The sequence below is a fragment of the Lutra lutra genome, chromosome 14 (assembly GCF_902655055.1).
Source record: "Lutra lutra chromosome 14, mLutLut1.2, whole genome shotgun sequence".
NCBI classification, from domain to species: domain Eukaryota; kingdom Metazoa; phylum Chordata; class Mammalia; order Carnivora; family Mustelidae; genus Lutra; species Lutra lutra.
This window is the reverse complement of record NC_062291.1, coordinates 60,366,435-60,373,393: the sequence shown is the minus strand read 5'-3', so window position 1 is coordinate 60,373,393 and position 6,959 is coordinate 60,366,435. Positions and strand designations below refer to the sequence as shown.

At 36.4% G+C, this 6,959-nt stretch overlaps 1 pseudogene; it reads left to right on the top strand.

The window, feature by feature from the left end:
• Nucleotides 1-4,571: 4,571 nt before the first annotated feature.
• On the top strand, nt 4,572-6,328 carry LOC125084734 (histone deacetylase 2-like; annotated as a pseudogene).
• The last annotated feature ends 631 nt before the right edge of the window (nt 6,329-6,959 follow it).

Here is a 6,959-nt window from a genome sequence, read left to right as displayed (position 1 = left end):
TTTTTTGTAGTGATTAAGGGGTTGGGTTTTAAATTTAAACAGTTCTAAAGAATAGAAGGGGAGGAAAAGGTGTCAAGCCTGACCAAAATACTACAAAAGAGAAATAGCTACCAATCTTAAAAATATCAGTGCAAAAGTCTACTAACAGTCTAGCATCACATTAAAAATACTATACTACCACCAAATGAAGATAATCAGTAACACAGGAATGGTCTAACACTAGGAAATCTAGTAAAATTAACCATGTAGGGGTGCCTGTGTGGCTCAGTCAGTTAAGTGTTTGAGTCTTTATTTCGGTTCCGGTCATGATCTCAGGATTGTAAGATAGAGCCCACTCTTGGGCTCTGCGCTGGGCATGGAGCCTGCTTAAGATTCTTGTTCTCCCTCTCCCGCTGCCACTCCCTGCCCTTGCTCACACGTGCTCGAGCTCTCTCTCTCCCTCTCTCTCTAAAAAATACAAATAAAAAAGCATCATGTTAATAGAATTTAGGAGCAATCACATGATGTTTGTATAGAAAATGGCTTTGATAATTAACATCCATTTTTTAATTTTTTAAACCCTTAATAAAATGGGAATGGATGAATACCTCCCTAGCCAGAGAAAACATTTCTCAAATCAGGCTAATTGATGAAAGACTAAAAGGATCACCATAGTATCAGGAATAAAACAAGTCTATCTACCATTACTAGAATTAGAAAAAGGGAATGAAATAAAATCTTAAAGGAGGCATATTTGTAGACGATACAATTGTACCTGTAAAGTACAAGAAAATTTTCTAAACATGATTGCAAAAATAGAATTCAGTAGTTACGTGCAAATTTATTTAAGATGTTATTTATTTATTTTAGAGACAGGATGAGTGCGAGGGGCCGAAGGAGAAGGAGAGAATCTCAAGTAGACCCCAAGATGAGCAAGGAGCCCAACCACCACGGGGCTCGATCTCACGACCCTGCGATCATGACCTGAGCCGAAATCAAGAGTCAGACGCTTAAACAACTGAGCCACCCAGGTGCCCCACAAATGTATTATTTTAAAACAAACAATTGCTACCCTATATAAAATAAAACTTAAAAAATATAATGAAGTCCAGTTTTTATTAATTAAAAGCCAGGATAAAATACTTGGGAATAAGCAAGAAATTTCAAGATCTATAGAAAAAACTTTAAACTGTTAAAGAGAGGATATAAAATTTTTAATAAATTGACTTATTCTGTGGGAAGGAAGAGAGCAGTTATCCCAAAGTCAATCTACACATTTATGAAATTTCAGTAAAAATATCAACCAGGTAGTTTTTGGAACTAAACTAACATCCCAAACTTGATAGGGAAAGTTTTAAAAGAATAGTCACAATAGACCTACCTAATGTTAAAATATGAAGTCACAGTTACTGGGGCACCTGAATGGCTCAGTTGGTTAAGTGTCCGACTCCTGATTTCTGCTCAGGTCATGATCTCAGAGTTGTGGGACCAAGCCCCACATCCATCTTCACACTCAGTGCAGAGTCTGCTTGTTCCTCTCCCCTGCTCTTCCCCCTGCTCACTCTGTCTCTCAAATAAAATCTTAAAATCACAGTTATTGAAGCTGAGTACTATAGCTTTAACAGGTCAATTAAAGTATAAAAAATAAACAATTCCAGGGGCGCCTGGGTGGCTCAGTGGGTTAAGCCGCTGCCTTCGGCTCGGGTCATGATCCCAGGTCCTGGGTTCGAGCCCCGCGTTGGGCTTTCTGCTCAGCGGGGAGCCTGCTTCCTCCTCTCTCTCTGCCTGCCTCTCTGCTTACTTGTGATTTCTCTCTGTCAAATAAATAAATAAAAAATCTTTAAAAAAAAAATAAAAAATAATTCCATATGGAAGCTTAATACATGATAAAGGAGCCTTTTTCCTTGTAACCTAGAGGGAAAATATGGATTATTCAATAGAGTTCAGAAAATTCAGGGGGAGTTGGAAATAGTGTATATCCCTAGCTCACATGTTACATGAAAATTTATTCTTGGTGGCTCAAGTATATACACAGAGAATGTTAATCTGTAAACTGTAAAATGCCTCCGTGGAAGGCAATGTGGCAGTATTCATCAAAATTCAAAACAAAATTTAAAAAGCATTTCATTACTGGGAATTTATCCTTCATGAACCTCCCCCAAAATAAGAGTATTCATCATAGCAATATTTGTGATATTTAAAGACGGGAAGATCTCTTGAGTGTTCATTTTAAAAGAGTTTTTAAAATTCCCTTATTTTGGGTGCCTGGGTGGCTCAGTGGGTTAAAGCCTCTGCCTTCGGCTTGGGTCATGATCCCACGGTCCTGGGATTGAGCCCCACATTGGGCTCTCTGCTCGGCAGGGAGCCTGCTTCCCCTTCTGTCTCTCTGCCTGCCTTTCTGCCTACTTGTGATCTCTCTCTCTCTCTGTGTGTCAAATAAATAAATAAAATCTTTTTTAAAAATTGCCTTATTTCAATAAAGTAGAATACTAAGCAAGTGACAATACCCTAGGATGCTGCTATTTGAGTGAAAATAGTGGGGGATGTATATATCTGTCTTTTTTTTTTTTAAATCTGTAATCTGTCTCCCAAAGGATATATCATAAGTGCGTAACAGTGATTACATAAAGAAGGAAACCAGAAGAATATAGGAGAAAAAGTGGATTCATTTTCACTTTTCACACTTTTGTACATTTTCTTATATTTTATACCATGTGCATGTATTACCTACTCAAATCATTGTAAAATAATGTTTAGGGGAAATGCAAAATAAAGTAAATATGGAAAAAGGAAGCTTTTGCTTAAGTAGTAGGAATGCTTTTATAATCAGAACCTGGTTCAAGTTCTAACCATGCCACTTGCTAAAAGTCTAACCTCAAATTATTTCTTCTTTCTAAATGTCAGTTTCCTTGTTTATATCATATGAACAAAGAAAGCCTACTAGACATGGTTGAAGTGGAGATTAAATGAGATTTCTAAAAAACTAAGTGTAGTGTCAGGTAAATGTGAAGGGCCCAATATAAATTGTGGTTATTGTTACTATTTTGTCATTTAATCCTCAAAACTTTTTGTGAAAAAAGAAGAAAGCCTGTTGTTTTGGTTGCCCCACCCCATTTTACAAGTGAAGGAAGTGGGGTTTGAGTCAGTAATTTCATATCTCATTTTCTTCCATTCATATCTGGATTCAGAAAGAAAAATATTGTGACATGTAAGCTCCTAATTTGAGGCAGCAATTCCAGTAAAGTTTGTTGTCTAGACAAAATGGGTTACAAACCCTAGCTTTTCAAGATTGATTATTACACATTGACCATAATATTGTTCTTCCCACTGACAACCATCTTATTATTCAGTAAAAGGTAATGTATGAGAGTGTGTGTAAAACAGCCATAACTAGACAACCACTCATGAGGCTAGTTTAAGAGTGCTCAGTCCTATTCAATCCACTATAATTAAGAGTGTTAGGTGGTGGTGGTGGTATTTTTTGTGTTTTTTTTTATAAACCAAGGATAAGTGTGATAGAGTAACATTCCACTCTCCATTTCTTGGTTCCAGGGCACTACTGTATTGCATTACTGTCTTTAGTTTTTTTCAATGGCAAGGAGTTTCCCAATCCAGAGAAGTTTGATCCAGGACACTTTTTGGATAAAAATAGCAGCTTCAGGTAAATAGAATACTTTGTGCCTTTTTTCCATGGCAAATACAAATAAATCCACCCAAGTCATACACATGCACATTCTGGACAGTTTTTAGCTTCGCTGAATTTATGGTATAACTCAGTAATCTACTGGTGATAGAAAGTCAATCAAATCAAATTGTTATAACTCTCCAAATCTGGATGAAACCATTTAAGTATGTACACCAGTAAGATCAGAGAGGTCCTCCAGGAACTATTTTGTTGTTTGGTAATTGAGTACAATGCAGGTTTTTAAAGAAACCAAAGAAGGGCAATCCAAATCAGGTATCATGTACTACCAGATGACAAAGGAATTTGCTTTTGCCAACTTTTGTTGATCTCCCCTTTGTAATACAGACTTCTAAAACAAAATGTACAAGTTCTTTTCTTTTTTGTAAACTATTAATCATTATTAATTTTCTGATTCCTAGAGCCAGGGACCATTAAAAAGACCTTGGCCATTTTATCTTCTTTCTTCCCCTCTGAAATTTAGAGCCCCATATACCCTTGCCTCTGTGCAGGAGCTGGTTGGCTCCTAATTACTGTTTTCCATAAGTTCATAAAAATAATTTAGGATTGGTCAGTACACATTTTTTCCCTTGTTATCTAATCATTTGATTTGATTTTATTTGTATTTTCAAAAATAACGGTTGATATGTTTTGCTTCTAATTAAAATGATAATAGGTGTTTAACATAAGTGGAAAATGAAAAAAGCAAAATAAATAAACACCCTACAGAGATAATCACTGTCAATATTTTACTGTATATACTAGGTGCTCTCGATCCTTCCCATCACTCTTTTCTCTCCAACTGCCAGCCAGCCCTTCTCTGTGGCACTGCCACCTGCAAGCTGGGTTGAGACCCAGCAGCAGGAGCAGGAAGAGCCAGAACTGGGAGCTTGATGTGGTCTGGGAATCCATGGCCTAGTGTTAGGGAGGTGGCAAGAAGAAAGTCAACTACTATGATGGTGATACTGGAAATTATTATGCGCAGGATCAGCCCATGAAACCTCAGAATCCTCATGGCTCTGTAACTTGCTGCTAAGTTATGGTTTATATAAAAAAATGGAAATATACAGTCCCCATAAAACCACTGGTGAAGAAATGGCAAAATACCACAGTGATGAATACATCAAATGTTTATATTCAATAAGACCAGATAACATGTCTGAATATAGTAAGCAGATGCAGAAATTTAGTGTTGGAGATAATTGTCCAGAATTCAATGGACTAAGTTTTGTCAACCCTCAGCTGGTGCTTGGGGCTGTGAAGTTAAACCAACAACAAACCAACATGGCTGTTACCTGGGCTGGAGGAATTCCATCATACTAAGAAATCAGAAGAATTAGGATTCTGTTGTGTTAATGATATTGTACTTGCCATCCTTGAGTTACTGAAGTATCACCAGAGAGTCTTATGTATTATTACTGATATTCATCATGGTGATGGTGCTCAAGAAGCTTTTTATGCAACAGATCGTGTAATGACTATTATTCCATAAATATAGGGAATACTTACCTGGAAGAGGAGACATGAGGGATATCGGTACAGAATAGTCTGTATTCTGCTGTCAACTTCCCAATGAGAGATGGTATAAATGATGAGTCAGGAAAGTTATGTAAGCCTATTATCCTGAAAGTGATGGAGATAAACATCAACCTAGTGCTGTGGTGTCACAGTGTGGTGCAGACTCATTATTTGGTGATAGACTTGGTTGCTTCAGTCTGACAGTCAAAGGTCATGCCAAATGTGTAGAAGTGGTAAAAACTTTTCAATAGGCCAATACTGATGCTTGGAGGTGGATAGACAATCTATAATGTTGCTCGATATTGGACATATAAGACTACAGTTGCCTTCAATTGTGAGGTTCCCAGTGAATTGCCATATAATGATTACTTTGAGTATTTTGGGCCAGACTGCAAACTGTATATTAGTCCTTCAAACATGACAAGCCAGAACACTATGGAATATATGGAAAAGATAAAATAGCATTTATTTGAAAATTTACACATGCTACCTCATGCACCTGGCATCCAGATGCAAGCTATTCCGGAAGATGCTATTCATGAAAACAGTGGAGATAAAGATGGACAAGAATCAGACAAGAGAATTTCTATTTGAATATCAGATAAAGAGAGAGCTTGTGATGAGGGATTCTCAGATTCTGAGGATAGAGGAAAGGAGGTCATAGAAATGTGACTATCATAAGGAAAGAGCAAAGAAAACTAGAACCAAAGAAGACAAGAAGGAAACTGAGGGGGGGGGGGGAGTAGATGTTAAGGAAGAAGGAAAAGAGTGGTGAAAAAACAGATACCAAAAGAGCCAAATCAGAACAGCTCAGCAACCTTTGAATTTGAGAGTCTCCCCATTTCAGAAGCCATTAAAAGGGGAGAAAGTTTTTTCCTTTTGAAGGCTCCTGGATTCATTTTATACTAATTTGGCATGGACTGTGTTTATTTTCAAAATGGCTTTTGTTTTTCTTGGCAAATTTTTTTGTGACTTTTCTAATTATAATGAAAAATTTCTCTACTCCATCATGCTTCATGTAATAGTATTTAAAAATTGATGTTACTTTGTCAAACAATGATCTACTAAAGAAGTAAATGGACTTTCTGAGCTGATTTTTCCATGTTTTATAATTTTCTTTATTAAAAAAAATTATAGTTGAGAAAAAAACTACAAACTACAAAACTACAGTAATTAACAATGTGTGACACTGGTGTATAAATAGACATATAGATTGAAGATCCAGAAATAAAACTTCACACTTATGGTCAATTGATTTTCAACAAGGGTATCAAGGCAATAGGAAAAGAATAGTCTTTTCCACAAATGGGGCTGGGATGACTGGATATTCACATGCAAAAGAATGAAGTTGGACCTCTTCCTTAAACCATACACAAAAATAAACTCCAAGTGGCTCATAGACCTAAATGTGAGACTTAAAACTATAAAACTCTTAGAAGAAAACATGGTAGTAAATCTTCATGACCTCGAGTTATGTAGTAGGTTCTTGAAATGATACCAAGAGCACAAGTAACAACAACCAAAAAAACAGATAAGTTGGACTTTATCAAAATTTTAAACTTTTGTGCTTCAAAGGACAACATTAAAAAAGTAAAAGAGACAACCCACAGAATGGGAAAAGATATTTGCAAATCATAGACAGTATGGGACTTGTACCCAGAATTTATAAAGAACTCTGGTAACTTGGTAATAAAAAGACAACCCAATTTAAAAATGGGCAAAGGGCTTGAATAGACATTTCTCCAAAGAAGATACACAAATGGCCAATAAACAAATGAAA